Here is a 17,959-nt window from a genome sequence, read left to right as displayed (position 1 = left end):
CCCAGCTCGTTCAACCCCCAGAGCCCCAGCAGCAGGGGCCAGACGAGGAGGGAACCAGTCAGTTGGATAGTCACGAAACTATGGACAAGGTCATGTGAACCATATTGACACGCAGGAAGCACCGGAAGTCATACTCGGTGAGTTCCCTATCAATTCAACCCTTGCAACAGTCTTATTTGATTCTGGAGCTTTGCATTCATTTATTTCTTCAAATTTTGCTGCACTTCATAAGTTACCAATAGTTGTTCTTAGGAATCCCAAGCTAGTTCGATCCCCGGCGGGAAATATCTTGTGTCATCTAGAAGCCCAGGGTTAGACTCTGTTTAAGTGAGGTAGAGTTCCTAGCAAGTCTAGTTATCCTGAATTCCAATGGAATAGATGTTATCCTGGGAATGGATTGATTAACCAAGCATGAAGGTAATATAGTTTGTGCCAGTAGAAGAGTTACTCTGGTCAATCATAAAGGAATCAAAGTAGAATTTGAGCCTAAAGGACCCAAGTCTGACCCAATGATATGCAACATATCTACCCAGTCAATAGAGGGTGTGCCAGTGATATGTGAATACCCAGATGTATTCCCAGAAGAATTACCTGGTATGCTACTAGACCGTGACATAGAGTTTGTTATAGATCTCTTACCTGGAACAGCCCTGATTGCCAAGAGACCTTATAGGATGGCTGTTGATGAACTGGTGTTGTTAAAGGAGCATATCAGAGAGCTGCTAGCAAGTGAGTTCATCAGACCTAGTTCTTCACCATGCGGATCACCGGTGTTGTTTGTAGAAAAGAAAGTTGAAGTCAAAGGATGTGTGTGGATTACCGCTCATTGAATGAGATGACCATCCAAAAACAAGTATCCACTACCAAGGGTAGATGATCTGTTCGATCAACTAAGAGGAGCCAAGTATTTCTTCAAGATAGATTTGAGATTGGGATACTATCAATTGAAGATTAGGAAAAGTGACATTCAAAAGACCACCTTTGTAACAAGGTATGGATTATATGAGTTCACAGTCATGTTATTTGGATTGACAAATGTCCCGACATACTTTATGAATCTGATGAACAAGGTGTTCATGGTGGAACTGAACCGATTTATGATAGTATTTATTGATGATATTCTCATCTATTCAAGGAGTGTCGAAGAGCACTAACAACATCTGAGGGTGGTTATGGAAAGGCTAAGAGCACATCAGCTCTATGCCAAATTCAGCAAGTGTGAGTTTTGGCTTCAAGAAGTGGCATTTCTTGGACATGTCCTCATAGCAGAGAGGGTATCGGTGGACCCTTCAAAAGTTGAAGCAGTAGTTGAGTGGATTCAACCAGTCAATATCTCAGAGATCAGAAGCTGCCTTGGACTGGCGGGTTATTACCGCATGTTTATTGAAGGATTTCAAAATTGGCTAAGCCAATGACCAGGCTTCTCCAAAAAGGCACCAAGTTTGAATGGGATGAAGCCTGTAAGAAGAGTTTCCAAGAACTCAAGAAGAGACTGACTACCTCTCCGGTGTTAAAATTGCAAGATATCCAGAAGGACTTCGTGATCTATTGTGATGCCTCACACCAAGGTTTAGGTTGTGTATTGATGCAAGAAGGCAAGATTGTAGCTTATGCATCCAGGCAACTAAAGCCGCATGAAGAGAATTACCCAACTCATTATCTAGAATTAGCAGCGGTTGTGCATGCACTTAAGATATAGAGACACTACCTTCTTGAAAATGAATGCGAGATCTATACAGATCACAAGAGCTTGAAGTATATTTTACTCAGCCCGAATTGAACCTGAGGCAACGAAGATGGTTAGAATTGATAAAGTATTATAATTTGAGTATTCAATATCACCCGGGCAAGGCTAATGTGGTGGCTAACGCCCTGAGCAGAAGTCTTCTTGTACCAAAGCTAAGACCAGAACTTCTCTTAGAAATGGAGCAATTGAATGTTCACATAACACAAGGGCAAGTTCACACCCTAGTGTTACATCCAACACTGGAAGATAAAATTCGTGAAGCCCAGTCAGAAGATGAAGAGGTTCTGGAAATCAAAAAGAATCTTGGTTTAGATAAAGCACTAGGGTTAAGGGTCGATCAACAAGGAACTGCATGGTACAATGATCGGTTATGTGTACCGGATTAGGAAAACCTAAGGGAGTTGATCATGAATGAATCTCACAACTCCCCCTATTCTATTTATCCTGGATGTACCAAAATGTTCTCGGATCTGAGGACCAAATACTGGTGGACAAGAATGAAGGTTGACATAGTAGGGTCCGTTGCTCAGTGTGACACCTGCCAAAGGGTCAAGGCAAAGCACCAAAGACCGAAAGGATTGCTGCAACCATTGCGGATCCCAACTTGGAAATGGGATGAAATCGGTATGAATTTCATAGTTGGATTACCCAGAACTCAAAAGGGCAACGATTCCATATGGGTTATCGTGGATCGTCTGACTAAAGTAGCTCACTTCATACCTGTTAAGACAACCTATAGTGGAGACAAGTTGGCTGACTTGTATATTGACAATATCTTGAGATTGCACTGAATCCCAAGCAGGATCGTCTCCGATAGAGCCCTCAATTCACCTCTAGATTCTGGAAGAGTTTTCATACCACCCTGGGAACTAAATTAGATTTCAGCTCTACTTACCACCCACAGACTGATGGCAGACTGAAAGAGTAAACCAGATCTTGGAGGATCTTTTGAGATCTTGTATGATTACCTACGGAAAAGACTGGGAGAAAAGTCTATCGTTCACAGAATTCTCTTATAATAATAGTTTTCAGGCTAGCCTGAAGATGTCACCGTTTGAGGCATTATATGAATGGAAATGTAGAACACATCTGCTATGGTCAAAAGTAGGAGAGCGATCGCTCTTCGAACCTGCGATAATAAAAGATGCAGAGGAGCAAGTTGCCAAGGTCAGAGAGAATCTAAGAGCAACTCAAAGTATACAGAAAGGTTATGCAGATAACTGAAGGAGGAACTTGACCTTTGAGGTTGGGGACTACGTCTACCTCAAGGTATCCCCAATAAGAGGCACCTGAAGATTTCAGGTTCTTGGAAAATTGGCACCTAGATATGTGGGACTATATGAGATACTAAAAAAGATTAGAGTAGTGGCTTACAGGTTAGCACTTCCTGCAGAAATGTCCGATGTACACAATGTGTTCCATGTATCAAAATTAAAGAAATGCCTAAGAGTTCCAGAGGAACATGTTTCCCTGGAAATCATGGATCTACAACAAGATATTCAGTATGAGGAGATACCCATCCGGAACTTAGATGTGGCAACACATCAGACCAGAAGAACAGCAGTCAGGTTCTGCTGAGTATAGTGGAGCAATCACACAGAAGCAGAAGCTACATGGAAACGTGAAGAGGATCTAAAGAAAGAATTTTGAAATCTCTTTGACGAACTTACCGAATCTCGGGGTCGAGATTCCGTTTAAGTGGGGTAGGTCTGTAACATCCTAAGTTTTAGCATGTAAATTTATTACAAATTTCACTCCAAATTAAAAAATTTCTAATTATTTAAACCAATATAAAACCAAGAAATATATATATTTTAAGTATATATACTCGTATGTATATATTCAAATATATTAATTGGGCTAAGTATTCCAAATAGCACCAAGATAATTTCCGAATTAATCTCTGCTTTAAATTAGTTCATATGCTTTGGTTTGTGATCTTTATGGTTCTTTGTGTCGAGATTTGAATTTGAAGTCTCTCAAATTCAAATCTACTCTTAGATTTTATACTGCTCAAATCCAATTCAAATTCAAATTCCCTGGTTCAAATCATTTAGGAAGCTCAAGATTTAAGTTTAAATCATAATTTAAATATATTTATTTGAATTAATCAAAATCCAGAGTCAAATTCAAATTCAAAACTCTCATTTGAATTTAATTCAAAAAACCAAATTCTTTTTATTATTCTTTCTTCCCCGGGTTGATTTCCCCTGTCCTCTCGGTTTTGGACCAAACACCAGCCCAGCCAGCTGGCCCGGCCTCCTTTCCCCCTTCCTCCGCGCTCAAGCCACCGCAGCCTTGCGCGGCCCAGCTCCTGTGTTCACAGCCTACTCTCGCATGCGCCATCCTGCCGCCCGCGCTTACCCTTGCGCGATCTACGCCATACGCGTGTCACACATCCGCGCTTGCCCGCGCCTTCTCCTTCCTTCCTCCAGCGCGACGCCGCGCCATGCTGTCCCGCGCCACCACGACGGCTGCTTTTTCGAGTCAGCCACAACACCCCTATGTTCCCTCACTCTCTCTCTTCTCTCTCCGCCCTTGCTTGCGCGCCCATATCCTGCCACACCGTGCAACTTCCGCACCCACCCATGCAGGTGGCCGGCGCAGGCACCCATGCCGCGTGAAACCCGGCGAGCTTATCCTACCACCTCGGCACTGATGACCCCGTGATGCCCACAAATGCATCGTCTCTCTCCAGCTCCCTCTTTCATCTATAAATAGCACGTCCGACTCCTTCTCCACACCCTTTTCCCAATTGCCGCGACCACAGCGCTGCCTCCACCCCCATTCCCGCCGCTGCGACCTCGCCATCATCAATCTGCCATCGATGTGCTATCGAGGAGCACCAAGGAGCCCTCGCCGTCCCTGTGTCATCGTCCATTCGCCGGGCTTCCGGGAGCCCACCTGCGCTAGTAGCCAAACGGCATAGGCACCGCCTCTTCAACAGATCACCGACCGCCGCCCCGCCCATCGTTGTTCTTGCGCTCAGTGAGCCACCCAGTCCCCTCGTGCATTTGCGTAGGTAGCATATAGTCACCCCGAGCCACTGATTAGCGTGTAGCCGTGTGCCGCTGTGTGTGCTTGTCTCCGCCGCTGTGCAAGCATCGCCGTCGACGTGCGCTTTGCTCTGAGATGTGCCTGGCCATTGTAACTTGATGCCTTGACGTGTTAGGACCCATTTCTTTGCAGGATTGGCCTGTCCCCATGCGAGAGAGGTGCTACCCAATCCTTCCATCGCCGTTGTCTCCCCTGCGGCCATCATCTGGTGCTACCTCTGCCGCCGGCCACCGTTGAGGAGCCCCCAACCGAGTCCACGGTATCGTGCTAATGGTTGGCATCCATTCATCGTCGATGAACTCTGGCGAGAACCTCCCTCCGGCGAGCTTCCCAGTGCGCTCCGCCGTGGATTTCACTCTGCCGGCCGTCTTCCCCTCCCCTTCGATGCTCAGCTGCGTCTAGGCCCGGACCCGACCCAATCCAAGCCTATTTCGGCCCAACCAGTTACCGTTCATGTGGGTCCCACCAAGTGGTTCATGTGGGCCCAGGTTACTGTTCAGTGGACCCCACCTATGGGTCCCAACTATGAACAGTACTATTTCATAATTTCTCGATTTAATTTCTAATTAAATCTTCTGGGAGCGATGACTTCTCTGTTCAGGCTCCGATTTCGATGATTCTTTCACTGAAATTCATCTAAAATCAAGATCTACTCATCTTTCACATTGTGATATCTATTAAGGTTCATTTAGCTTTCTGTTTGGTGATATTTATTTTTCTCTAATATAGCCATTATTGATCGTAGTCGTAATTGTAGAGCAACCAGAGTTCTGCGAGTGCTGTGCGGGAAGTGTCATGAGTGAGGAGGATCCCTATTATAGCCAAGAACTCGAAGAGAACATTGGAGAAGGCATGTTCTATGTCCTTGATCATATTGAACCTATATTTTCAAATAAGCTACATGATCAACTTAAAACTGGACTTATTATCGCATGTGCTATGTATTGTGCTATTTCTAAACTACTTGCAATAGTTAAATCCTATCAAACACTTGTCATACCTTAAATGTCATCATCCAACACACATATCATCTTAGGATTACCTGTTATTATCTATATTAATGACAGCTGACATCTTGATATCTAGCATACTTAGGATTGAATACATCTCCTCGGAGACGTCGATTTTAAAACAATTCTCCTAGGAGATAAGACTTACTGTTATCAATGATAACGCATATACCATGAATCCTTGATGGTTGTGACTTCCGTGATGGTTGTGAAATCCTTGATGTCGTGTGGGATATGGTAGGAGATGTGTAAAAATGGGTGAAAACTGTTTTGGCAAAGGCAGGTACAGTAGTACTCTGGACGAGGATGCTCATGGGGGTTTGAGTTACCTTTGTGGTATTCATTGCTGGAAGATACCTGTCCTGGACGTTTAAGGACCGAGTCATTTCGTAGCCATACCTTACCAACCCCCGTGTAACCATGCATCCTGAATGGGCAGGACTTGACTTCTCCTTTACCAAACTGAGTTGGGTATCATACTAGGAGACTGAGAGCAGCGAGCAGTTAAGTGGTCATATGTCCCTCTATTTGGAGGTTGCTAGTACTGTTCTAGGCTTAAAAAGGGGACTGACCTTCAGTACATGGACTCTGGCGTTTAGGGGTAAATCTCGTAGAAAAGCCCGACATGAAAGGTGATTGGAGTGTCTCAATATGATTCGCTCCTCTGCTTGCAATATTTGGAAGCTAAGCATATCGCGTGGGTAAAGCTGTACAACCTCTGCAGAGTGTAAATCTATTTAAATAGTCGTATCCATAGTCATAAACATGCGAAGGCAGAACCTTTTTGACTAGACTCTGGTGTGTGTGTCTTGATGAGTGAGTGTGTGGACTAGATGTTCATGTGATGAGGTGGTTGAATCCACCAGGATCTGTGTGGTACTAGACGTACACTATATGTGATGAAAGGAACTGCAGAGTGAGGTGTAGCCCCTCCCAGGACCGAGAAAATCACAGATATAGCTTGTTACTTGGTTTTGAACTATTTAAACTGTTTTAAAGTCAATCATAAATGATACAATTAGATATCTGCATAAACTACTTTACACCTAAAACTAAACCGTAAAGCCTTATTATTGAATCACCCCTTTATGCATCTATCAAATATCTTGATATAGTATAGGGCTTGCTGAGTACCTTCCGTACTCATTCTTACTGTTATTCAAATGAGTAAGCGGATGTTGACTTCGCCGGAGATGAAGGCAAGGATGAAGAATAACCTTAGAAGTTGCACCCGCACCCTGAGCTGTTTGTGGGTTGGGCTTTTGCTTTTCGCTATGTTATGTTGGCCTCTCGGACAGGTTTGTAATATTTTGTATGATTTGTTAACCTTTATACTCTGTAACATTAATAATTATGTTCAAAATTTGACTGTGATACTATAACTGTTATACTATGTGTATCAGCTACTTAATTCAAGAACTGATACTGTAGGCACAGAAGAACCTGGGTTTGAGATCTTTTACAATCGATACTAATAGTTGGAGACTATCAGCACCGAGTAAGAAGTGCCTGTTGAAAAATCGGTATAAAATCGTTTTTCAATTGGTACTTATATGCTTTTTTTTAGTAGTGTCGAACAGGGGGATGGGGAAGAAGAACTCAACGTGGATCCAAGAGATAACATCAAGCATGGTGACGCGATCAATGAGGTGGTCTGTGGGTGGTAGGGTCTGATGAGGACATCACTCCCTCGGATACATACAATGATCCTCCATTGAACTTTCAAGGTCCAATCACAAGAGCTCGCGCACGACAATTAAATTTAGAGGTGAGCTCGTTCCAAAGCAACTCTTTATATAATTTTGAGAATAGATTACTACCTAATGATTATGTGTTGCTTAGGAATCATGGAGAGGACAAGGAGACACATAGAGGAAGGCTTGGAGGCGTGGAGGAGCAGCTAGGACGTCCAACAACAGCAGGAGGTCCAGTCCAACTCGAGTCCGAATCAGCCTCGACCTCCAGGACCAGCGAGCAGTAAAACGGACGCCCAGGACGCATCCGGACTCCGTTTTCGACGATTCACATATGGTTGGAAAGATAATTTCATAAGGAAACCAGTGGCGTTGGTTTGAGGTCCAAATTCCTTCTGAGTCAACGGAAAACGTCGAAATAAGTCAGCGTCCAGAATCTGTCCCGGTGCTGCGTCACCGTTTTTGGTCCGTTGGGCCGTGTATCGTCGTTGAGCCCATTAGGGGGGCGTGACCAGGGGGTGTGACGACCCTAGACCCTTATTATCAGCCGCCGCCGCTCTCGTTAGGGTGGGTTTTGCTTAGATTATTCTGTCAAGAACAGTTTCGCCGTTTCGTCGGTTTGTGAGACCCCAACTCGTGAGATTAATCATTCATCTGCAATTTGGTTGCATTCTTCCTTGTTCTTGCTTGTGTTCTTCGATTCGCAGGCAAGGACTTTAGCCTTCTTGGCGAGGTCAACCGTGCAACGCCGGTTGATAACCAGAGGAGACGTGGTGCTGCGATTGCGGGGTTTCGGATCGTGTTGTTCGGAAGCCGGATCGACTTGTGTCTCGTTTCCACCAAATCGAGAGTTACCAGAACCTTTCGGAAGATCGGGAACCCTTGTTCATATTAAGTGGTATTCAGAGCTTCAGGTATACCGTCAGGTTCATATCTACCCTTAGTTTCAAGTGTTTTCGCCTTCGTTCCATAGTCCACTGCCATATCGTTTTTTTTCCTGTCCTACAACCCTTCCGCGCCTTTAGCTTTTGCATATTTCAGTTTCAGAGTTCGTCGTGTTGAGTTTGTGTCCTGGTCAAGGTCTTGTTGCTGGTTAGGTCATGTTAGAGTCCAGTTCGAGTGTTTTCCCCTACCGTTTCCATCAAACCCTAGCCTCCGTCGCATATTTTCCCCACTTTCTTCCCGTTTTGTCCTCTAATTCGGAGTCGTTTCTCAAATCGGGCATAACTTTCGCGTACGAACTCCCTTTTCAGAAAAGTCACAGAGTTTTTCGCATCGAAACGGCGTTTCGGATCCATTCGTCCCCGCCTTGTCGGGTTTGGCGAAATCAGAATTCCCAAATTCGCCTCCGAAGTTTGAGTTTTCAATTTCCAAATATTTTTCTCATTTTCCGGCTGAACTTCAGAAAATTCTACAGGCCACGTCTTTCACTTGTTTAAGCTCAAATTTTCTGTGGTTCCCTCTTGTGTGCTCCGAAGTGAAAAAAAAATATCAAAAAAATAAAAAGAAAAAGTCGAATTTTCCCAAAAAAACAACGACAGCCCAAAAAAATAGAAAAAAGAGAGGGGCAAAAGAGGAACAATATCTAGAGGAGCACATAGAGAAGGGCAAAGTGAGCTGTGTTAGCGTGTGCTGTTTAGTTCTTTGTTTCTGTTGCTCTTGCTATCCATCATACTTGTTTCTCCACCTTGTTTATCACACATACTTGGTACTTGCAACACTTTAGGCCAGCAACGAGAACAAGTACTTAGGACTATAATTCAGCATTACTATCTGTTTCTGATTTGTGTTCCACATATACATATTTGTTCTCTTTGTGTGCCTTCCAAGCTCCACAGATTCTTCTGGACAGCACTGGTTTGCATTCCTGCAATCGCTCGCACGCCTTCCAGGTATCCTTTGCTTTGCTAGTAAGAACCCTGGTAAGAGCTTGGTAAGGTGTCTACCTTTGCTGATCTTGATTGAGAGGCACCACTCCACCTTTGTAGTATGATTATTAGGGATAACCTTCACTGTTTGTTGTTGTGTTTGTTTCCACAATGTCAGTTGAAGGAGATAAAACGCCAAAGGACTTCAAGGAGTGTGTCAGCCAAGAGCAGCTACAAGCTGTTGTAGACAATGCTCAGAAGGAGATGAAGGAGACAGTCATCAAGGCTGTCACTGAAGCGATAATTGAGATGAAACTCGCAAACGCGGTTGAGCGGGTGGACAAACGGTTATCCGAGCTCACCGACAGGGTAAATGCTTTGGAAAACCGTCCTGTGCACAACGAAGATGTGAATGGAAGCAACACCGGTGATGAGTTGTATGATGACGATGTTAATGTTGATCCAGCGGCGACATTGCAAAACAGATTACGGTGTCATCTTCGCACTAACACCACAGGTATGGGTGGCGTTCCACATCACCACCACCATCGAGGTATGTATAATCGAGCTCCTGAAGATCCTTATGCTAAGGTTAAATTTACTATACCTTCTTTTTTGGAACATTATGATGCTGAGGGATATCTTGATTGGGAGATGACAGTAGAGCAAAAATTTAGTGCCCACCAAGTACCTGAACAACATAGAGTTAGACAAGCCACTAGTGAGTTTAAAGATTTTGCTATTATTTGGTGGACTGGTTTAGCTGCAGATGGTGCCACACCTTGTACATGGGAAGAGCTTAAGGTTGCTATGCGTGATAGATTTGTTCCCTCATCTTATCATAGAGACCTGCGTAAGAAATTGATGCGCTTAGAACAGGGAGATAAATCTGTGCAGGATTATTATGGTGAACTTCAAAAGGGCTTGATGCGTTGTGGCATAGTAGAGGGAAACGAAGATTCTATTTGTCAATTTTATTCGGGTTTGAGACGTGAAATCCAGGATATTATTGATTATAAAGAATTTAACAATGTCAACCAGTTGTTTCAGTTTGCTATGCTTGCAGAGAAGGAGTTGCAGGGGCGTGAGCAGCAGGGCAAGTACAAGGCCAGCACCACATACACGCCGCGCACAGGACCATCCTTTGGGCTGTCCAAACCATCCACTTACAGGGCTCCCTCACCAGCGAGCAAGCAACAAGCAGCTACGGCACCAAATCCGGTCACTACACGACCTTCAGGCTCAGGTAAAAATTCTGTTTTGCAGGGACCTTCCAAGAGTGCTTCCTCTGTTGCATCAACGGGATGCACCTCTGGCATTCAGTGCCGTTGCTGCCATGGATTCGGTCATGTGCAGAAGGATTGCCCAAGTCAGCGGGCATACATTGCAACGGAAGATGGGTACATCAGCGCCTCTGACATTGAGGAAGAAGAAGAAGAAGAACCAGTTGTTGAGGAGAGCAACGAAATCTTGGGCAGTGATGACACAGCGACCTATAGGAGCATCATTGTGCAGCGGGCGCTCAGCACAAAGGTACAACAACCAGAGAAGCTGCAACGCCATAACTTGTTCCAGATTTTCTTCGTCATCCAAAATCGGCGAGCACGTGTCATCATCGATGAAGGTAGTTGTAATAATTTGGTGAGTTCAGATTTGGTCAAGAAGCTTGGCTTGACCACACGCCAACACCCCCATCCATATAACCTTCAGTGGTTTAATGATGCTGGAAAAGCTAAGGTAACACAAACTTGCAGAGTTTCTTTTTCCATTGGTTCCTATGCTAATTATGTTGACTGTGATGTGGTATCTATGGAAGCTTGCTCACTTTTATTGGGTCGACCTTGGGAATTTGATAATGATGCTATACACCATGGTAGAAATAATACATATACTTTTATGCATAAAGGAAAGAAAATTACTTTGGTTCCTATGACCCCTGCTGAAATTGTACAAGCTGATAAAGAACGAGCTGCTAATTTGCGTGATACTAAATCTGAAAATCAGCAAGTTGCTAATTCTCTTTACCCACCTAAAAAGGATAAGTCTGCACCTAGTTCTAAGTTAGAGGGCATAAAATTGAAGGGTGGTGTTATGCTTGCACTAAAAAGTGACCTTGCTGAAATTTCTAATAATGATATTTGCTACACCTTGGTTTGCAAACGAGTTTTGTATTCGCTTGATGATGTTATTAGTTCGATACCTCCTGCTGCCACTAACCTTTTGCAGGAGTATGAGGATGTTTTCCCAGCTGAGATACCCCCGGGACTGCCACCTATGAGAGGGATAGAGCATCAAATCGATTTGATCCCGGGAGCAACATTGCCAAATCGTGCTGTGTATCGAACCAATCCCGAGGAGACTAAGGAAATTCAGCGGCAAGTCCAAGAGATTTTGGACCGCGGGTATGTACGTGAGAGCCTTAGTCCTTGTGATGTTCCTGTGATTTTGGTTCCTAAGAAAGATGGTACTTGGCGTATGTGTGTTGATTGTAGAGCCATCAATAACATTACTATTCGATATCGCCATCCTATTCCTAAACTTGATGGTATGCTTGATGAGTTGTGTGGCTCTGTAATTTTTACAAAGATCGACTTGCGTAGTGGTTACCACCAAATTAGAATGAAACTTGGAGATGAATGGAAAACAGCTTTCAAAACTAAATTCGGATTATATGAGTGGTTAGTAATGCCTTTTGGTTTAACTAATGCACCTAGCACTTTCATGCGTTTGATGAATGAGGTTTTAAGAGCTTTTATTGGACGATTTGTGGTGGTTTACTTTGATGACATATTGATTTATAGCAAGTCTTTGGATGAACATATGGATCACTTACGTGCTGTTTTTAATGCTTTACGTGATGCACGTTTATTTGGTAACCTTGAGAAGTGCATCTTTTGCACGGATCGAGTCTTTTTTCTTGGCTATGTTATTACTCCACAGGGAATTGAGGTGGATGAGATGAAAATTGAAGCCATAACGAGTTGGCCGGTGCCCCAAACCATCAAACAGGTGAGAAGTTTTCTTGGACTTGCAGGTTTTTATCGTCGTTTCGTGAAGGATTTCAGCGCCATTGCTGCCCCCTTACACGAGTTGACAAAGAAAGGTGTGGTGTTCCATTGGGGTAAGGCACAAGAGGAGTCCTTTGACACTTTGAAGAACAAGCTTACGCACGCGCCATTGCTGCAACTTCCAAATTTTGGTAAGACCTTTGAGCTAGAATGTGATGCTAGTGGAGTTGGCACTGGAGGTGTTTTGATGCAAGAAGGTAAGCCCGTTGCATACTTTAGCGAAAAATTGCATGGCCCTGTTCTTAATTACTCTACGTATGATAAGGAATTGTATGCACTTGTACGTTCTTTAGAGACGTGGCGTCATTATTTGTGGCCTAAAGAATTTGTTATACATTCAGATCATGAATCGCTTAAGTATCTTCGTTCTCAAAATAATCTGAATCGTAGACATGCTAAGTGGGTTGAATTTATTGAATCTTTTCCTTATGTTATCAAACACAAGAAAGGGAAGGATAATATAATTGCTGATGCTTTGTCTAGACGATATGCTTTGTTGTCCCAACTTGATTATAGAATTTTTGGACTTGACTCAATAAAAGAACAATATGTGCTTGATCCTGATTTTAAAGATGTATTGCTGAACTGTAAAGAGGGACATACATGGAACAAGTTTGTGATCAATGATGGATTTGTGTTTAGAGCTAACCGTCTATGCATTCCAGTTGGTTCCGTTCGTCTTTTGTTGTTGCAGGAAGCACATGGAGGAGGATTGATGGGACATTTTGGTGCTAAGAAGACGGAGGATATGTTGGCCACACATTTCTTTTGGCCAAAGATGAGGAGAGATGTTGAGCGGTTCGTGGCACGCTGTACCACATGTCAAAAGGCTAAGTCTCGCTTGAATCCACATGGTTTGTATATGCCTCTTCCTGTTCCTTCTATTCCTTGGGCAGATATTTCGATGGACTTTGTTTTGGGATTGCCTAGGACTAAGAGGGGGAGGGATAGCATTTTTGTTGTTGTGGATCGTTTTTCTAAGATGGCACATTTTATACCTTGTCATAAAAGTGATGATGCCGTTTATATTGCTGACCTTTTTTTCAAAGAGATTGTTCGCTTGCATGGTATGCCTTCTACTATTATTTCAGATCGCGACGCTAAATTTTTGAGTCACTTTTGGCGCACTCTATGGAATAAGTTGGGTACAAAACTATTGTTTTCTACTACTTGCCACCCACAAACTGATGGCCAAACGGAGGTAGTGAACCGCACTTTGGGTACCATGTTGAGAGCTATTTTGAAGAAAAATTTGAAGATATGGGAAGAATGTTTGCCCCACGTGGAGTTTGCTTATAATCGGGCAACACATTCTACCACCAAGGTAAGTCCTTTTCAGGTAGTGTATGGTTTTACCCCTCGCGCTCCTATTGATCTTTTGCCTTTACCTACCACTGAAAGAACACATAGTGATGCTAGTGCACGTGCTGATTTTATTCGTAAGTTGCATGAAACAACTAAAATAAATATCGAAAAGATGAATGAAAAGTATAGAATTGCTGGTAGTGAAGGTAGGAAAGAAGTCAAACTTGAACCGGGTGATTTAGTGTGGTTACATTTAAGAAAAGATAGGTTTTCAGAGCTGCGTAAGTCTAAATTAATGCCAAGAGCTGCTGGTCCTTATAAGATAATTGAGAAAATATATGATAATGCATATAAACTTGAGTTGCCACCCGAGTTCGGGGTTAGTCCTTCTTTTAACATTGCAGATTTGAAACCTTACTTGGGAGCCGATGATGAGCTTGAGTCGAGGACGACTCCAATTCAAGAAGGGGAGGATGATGAGGACATCACTCCCTCGGATACATACAATGATCCTCCATTGAACTTTCAATGTCCAATCACAAGAGCTCGCGCACGATAATTAAATTTAGAGGTGAGCTCGTTCCAAAGCAACTCTTTATATAATTTTGAGAATAGATTACTACCTAATGATTATGTGTTGCTTAGGAATCATGGAGAGGACAAGGAGACACATAGAGGAAGGCTTGGAGGCGTGGAGGAGCAGCTAGGACGTCCAACAACAGCAGGAGGTCCAGTCCAACTCGAGTCCGAATCAGCCTCGACCTCCAGGACCAGCGAGCAGTAAAACGGACGCCCAGGACGCATCCGGACTCCGTTTTCGACGATTCACATATGGTTGGAAAGATAATTTCATAAGGAAACCAATGGCGTTGGTTTGAGGTCCAAATTCCTTCTGAGTCAACGGAAAACGTCGAAATAAGTCAGCGTCCAGAATCTGTCCCGGTGCTGCGTCACCGTTTTTGGTCCGTTGGGCCGTGTATCGTCGTTGAGCCCATTAGGGGGGCGTGACCAGGGGGTGTGACGACCCTAGACCCTTATTATCAGCCGCCGCCGCTCTCGTTAGGGTGGGTTTTGCTTAGATTATTCTGTCAAGAACAGTTTCGCCGTTTCGTCGGTTTGTGAGACCCCAACTCGTGAGATTAATCATTCATCTGCAATTTGGTTGCATTCTTCCTTGTTCTTGCTTGTGTTCTTCGATTCGCAGGCAAGGACTTTAGCCTTCTTGGCGAGGTCAACCGTGCAACGCCGGTTGATAACCAGAGGAGACGTGGTGCTGCGATTGCGGGGTTTCAGATCGTGTTGTTCGGAAGCCGGATCGACTTGTGTCTCGTTTCCACCAAATCGAGAGTTACCAGAACCTTTCGGAAGATCAGGAACCCTTGTTCATATTAGGGTCAATGACTAGGAAGGAGGGGTTGATGGCGGAGAAGGCCTTGAAGGGCGCGCAAAGTTGACGGGCACGAGGAGGATGCTGCACTACGCCGCAAGGTTTGCGGCCCATGAACGACAGGTGAATGAATGTTGTTGGTCCAAACCAGGAGGCCAAAAGTGAGTGTCTCCCTCATTATTTAAGTTGGATCCCATCGTTCCCACTATTAATACAAGAATTTTTTTTAAATATTCTCCGTCACACATTGGTATCCCTCAGCACTAATTGGGCTTTCATAGAAAGCCATGGTTCACTAGGACTTCACCACCTTAGTGTGCTCCGGGCTAGAGATTGTGCACCAAACTCTTATACCATTGTTGAATTGGCAGACAACCTTTCTGCACCTCAAAAGCGAGCACAAGAGGTGAGGGGCTCCTTGTTGTTTAAGTTGGATCCAATCTCCCCTACTACCATATGGGACTATTCTAACCATCTTCTCTATCATGCATTGGTGTATCTCGGCACTGACCAGACCTTCACAAGCATTCGCGGTCAAATGGTCCTTAGGCCTTCACCATCTGAGTGTGCATGCTATGAGCCTAGAGATTGTCAACGAGGCTCTGATATTATTGTTGGCTCAAACAAGAAAGGAGCCTTTTTACAACCTAAAAGATAGCTCAAGTGGTGATGATAGGCTCTCCCACTATTTAAGTTGGATCAATCTCGACCCACTAACAATGTGAGATTATTCTAGCACCAATTATATCTATTCGGTATTGGCGTAAGTAGCGAAGTTCACGCACCTAACCTCTGCTCCCCTCTCTCCTAACCAGTTAATGACTCTGACTCATCTAAAAAAACAGTTAATTAATTATTCCTTCCTATCGCTCGTGAGACAGCGAGAGGGCATGGTGGAGGGCAGATTCTGATGCCGGTTTCCTCTCTGGAGAAGAATCATTTGTTGCAGTGAAAGTTTGCTCTGGTGTGTGGGATCTATATTAAAACTTAGATCATTCAAGGGTAAGACTGACGATTCTTTCCTTAATGTGACGACACGTGGAGGAAGTAACCATCTGAACGCATCAATTGTCTTCCCTCCTTTGGTGCCACGTTCGCCTTGTCGTATGAGCCTCATTTGTTCGGATGGGTTCTTTCATCGATCGTGTCCTGCTGCGCTGGTGGATTCGGTATTCCAAACCATGTGATGTGTGGCCGCATGACGGATTGGGTAAAGAATAGTTACAGATCTAAGATGATACGTTCTCTCTTATTATAACATACCTGATAAGACCTGATAATGTCGTCCAAGATTGGTGGCTGCCGGTGAGCAGGCTAGCCAATTCGAAGTTTGCCAAAGGTTGTAATTCTCTCATTCTCTAATCCTACCCGAACAGGCTTTTTATTTGGTGTGGGAACTTCGATGAAGCTAGCTACTGAATGGTTCGCTTTCGCTGATGGCGATTCCGAATTCAAGGGTTTCAATAAACTACCTGCACCTGTTCGTATATTCTCGATGCGAAGCATTTGATGGAATATGTGATGCAAGGCTTTTAAAACTCTTCTAAGGATTTGGATGTGTTGGTCACTCAAACTAAGGTCGTGTTTGTTTGAGCTTCTGTTTTTGAGCTTTTCTGAAAAGCTGTGCTTTTGGTTTGTCTGAAAAGCTGCTTTTGGAAATAGGTTGTTGGTTTCTACAATAAATTTTTGGCTTCTTAGCACATAGCTTTTCAGAAAAACACATCTCAGCGAGCTTCTCAGCTTTAGTTTATTTTCCTCAGAAACATACTTCTGACTTCCCCAGAAACCACTTCTCCAAAACCTCGTTTGTTCTAGCTTCTAACTTCTGACTTCTACCAGTAGCGGAAGCAGAAACAGAAATAACAAACAAACACAGCCTAAAGACGAATAATATGTCCAGCGGAGGAACACCGCTGCTCGTTGTATAGAACTGTGAATTAATCACCAGTTAGTTATTCAGTTGGCTCGCTGCCATGATATGTGCATCTTCGGATATAGAAGCCAGGATATGTTATATTCTATAATTAAAAAGAAGTTGGCTGGCTAGTTTGGTGGTTCTTCTTCTATATGTTCAGTCTGTTTATTCTCTTGCTGTTTGTATCTCAGGTTTTCGGCTAACGGGCAGCAGCCGATTTGGTGTTGTTTCGTCTGCCTCGCTTCTTTCTTAGTATAAGGGCGCGTAGATCTCTTGTGGTTTCTTGAAAATAAAAAAGTAACACTTTTTCAGAATATGTTCTTCAAAAGAAAAGAAGACCCTAGTACGTAAAATAACTTGATCAACAGAGTGGCGTAGAGATGAGCAAGTTATTTTAGCGTCAGAATCCCCTTACCTTTTCGTTCAAGATGTCAAACGTCTCGCTAAGATGCAACTGTACAGTTTCAGAGTAGTTTTTTGTGCAAACTTAATTCGTTTGGTTTTTGGTGGTAACTAGACAGAATCGTATTACAATGTTTTTGTTTAAATTACAGTGCACATTGCAAACGGCTGAACTGTAGTCCGAAACAAGTATAGTGTTTTTCATAAATGAGACGGTTAGGAGGGCATACAAACAACCCTACCTATGTCAAACCAAAATAACAAAACGAAACATAGATGAAAGAACATATCGGAAATCGGAACCACAGCAAATTTTTGGCACTTGTGCTCATTAATTGGGTGAGCAAAACAATATAGAAGCTACTTACGCCAAATCAAGCTGTCCTTTTTTTACTTTGTTTTTCTATTCATCAAAATTGATCCTTGGTTTTTTCTGTCACCTTGGTTCTGCAACTGAGAAAGGAGATCCTGATCCTAATCCTAATCCTATACAATTATACCACCTC

The sequence above is a fragment of the Phragmites australis genome, chromosome 5 (genome assembly GCF_958298935.1).
Source record: "Phragmites australis chromosome 5, lpPhrAust1.1, whole genome shotgun sequence".
NCBI classification, from domain to species: domain Eukaryota; kingdom Viridiplantae; phylum Streptophyta; class Magnoliopsida; order Poales; family Poaceae; genus Phragmites; species Phragmites australis.
The sequence above is the reverse complement of the archived record's forward strand: the minus strand, read 5'-3'. Positions refer to the sequence as shown.